The sequence below is a fragment of the Hibiscus syriacus genome, unplaced genomic scaffold (assembly GCF_006381635.1).
Source record: "Hibiscus syriacus cultivar Baekdansim isolate YM2019G1 unplaced genomic scaffold, ASM638163v2 tig00113725_pilon, whole genome shotgun sequence".
NCBI classification, from domain to species: Eukaryota; Viridiplantae; Streptophyta; class Magnoliopsida; order Malvales; family Malvaceae; genus Hibiscus; species Hibiscus syriacus.
In genome coordinates this window covers 15509217-15511297 of record NW_024063471.1, presented here as the reverse complement: position 1 = coordinate 15511297, position 2081 = coordinate 15509217, and the positions used below count along the sequence as shown (strand labels likewise).

The 2081-nt window shown below is 31.3% G+C and overlaps 1 pseudogene; it reads left to right on the top strand.

Moving 5' to 3' along the window:
* The first annotated feature begins 214 nt into the window (after positions 1-214).
* LOC120187466 lies at positions 215-1620 on the top strand (annotated as a pseudogene).
* The last annotated feature ends 461 nt before the right edge of the window (positions 1621-2081 follow it).

Genomic DNA, 2081 nt, shown 5'->3' with positions numbered 1-2081 from the left:
ATAAACATATAATTTACCTATTTATATGATATTCATATGATGATGGTGAGTAATTAGTTGTCCCGTAAAGATGTATGTATAGGGTATTACCGTTAACAAGGCTCATCCCTCCAAACCAAACCAAACCAAATGAAGAGTTGCTTCCGCGTGTAAAGTTCCAAAGTCGTCGTCGTCACTGCCATTTCTTATTTAATCAACCGCTAATTTTCCTCATTTTTATTTGTACATAAACTCTGGTCTTCCAAACTCTAAAAAATGGGTTTTTCAAAGGAAGAGAAACCGAGAAGAATTTGGAGAGGTTTCAAAACTGTGTTTTTCTTGATAACAATGGCGCTTTCATTCATGGTGTTTTCTGTCCCCGTCTTTTTCGTAATCGCAGATACAATTCTGCCTTCTGCTTTGCTTTCAGCTTCCCTTTCTAAAACACCTTCTTTATCACTTCAAACCCTTTCTTCTCATTTCAATAATTATGATCTGAGATACTCTCTCATAGATATCCCTCTCGTCTCCATCTTCAGATCGGCTGTTATCATCTGTAAGTCAAAAACCCAAGCCAAAAACTGTGTTTTTTTTTAATTTCCGACAAATAAAGCTTGATTTCATGATTGGTTTTGTTGTCGGTTCAGGTGTTTATACTTTTTGTGATGGGCCAAAACTTTAGAGCGGATTATATCTTGGAATCACAACCATATGCTCTGTTTCATCTTTGGTTTTCATTTCAACGAAAGCATCATTTGTGTTCAGTTCGAGTATACCTAGAGAAGGGTCGGCCATGGAAGCTGCTCTCTTCGTTTGTTCATTGGCTTTGGCAATAGCACATATATTTGCTTGCAGAGAAAGGAGAAAACTCCTCATCTACAAAATTGACATTGAAGCTGTAAATTCTCTCTCTCTCTCTCTGTCAATAACCTTTATTAAATTGATGTAAGATTTAGCTAAATCAGGGCCGTTGAATCTATTTCCCTAGATATTTATAGTGAAAGAGCAAGGAAACTTTAAAGGGTACACATATTTACACTAAAAACTGTTGAAGGTTGGGAATTTTGAACATGTACCAAGCCAACTGTTAAATGAATTTTATGTATCTTTATTTTAAAAACTTTATTTTAAAGTGAGGTCGAATTTTAAAGAAAAACTTGATTGAACTCCTTTTTTTATGTATTGAATTAATTTTTATATATAGAGAGTGAAGTTGCCTATAACTATATGTAGGACGCATGATTTTATACTAAAGTGAACCTCTAAAAATATTTTTGGAGGAATAAAAATATATTTTCACTAAAAAATATAAAATATATATATATATATATATAATATATAATAATTTTAATTTTTCAAGAGATGATTATTCTCATTCACCCTTAATTCATCTTTGATTATCCATATTTAATAGATATTTTATTATGAAAAAAGAAACACATTTATACCATAACAAGTATTTATATCTTAAGTAAATTCATTATTTACAGATCTCAGCTTGCAAGAATGGGTTTCAAATGTATCAAAAGATTCTCCAAGAAGAGCGAGTGAAGTAAATACTATACTAATAACAAATCAAGGAGGAATTTCACATCACGTCTATCATTTTGGCTCATCATAATGTTCTTCTATGCCAAATTTCAGGTAATTTACTTAACACCCATTTTTGTCTCAACAAATTGCAAGCCTCTGAACTCATTTATTATTGTGGGTTTATTTGAATTGATTTATATAATATTTTAAAAAAAATTAAATGCAAATTGCTTCTGTACGTAGTGAAAGATTAGTTAATTGGTAAAACCAGTTCCAGTAAATGACATTTATATCCTCACATTTAACAAGGTAAATTTGGTTTAATAATCTTCGCACTAAAATTATTTGGGTAAAGTACACAAATGGTCCCTGACTATAGGATATTACTTTATTAAGTCATTCGACTATTAAAGTTACAAAATGATCCTCCGACTATAAAGTGTTGTTTTGTTGAGTCCCTCGACTATTAAAAAGTTACAAACTAGTCTCCCGACTATTCATTACGTTCCAAACTCGTCATTTTTTGTTAAAACTTGACTATATTTTAAGTTGAACGTTAACTTACTGGG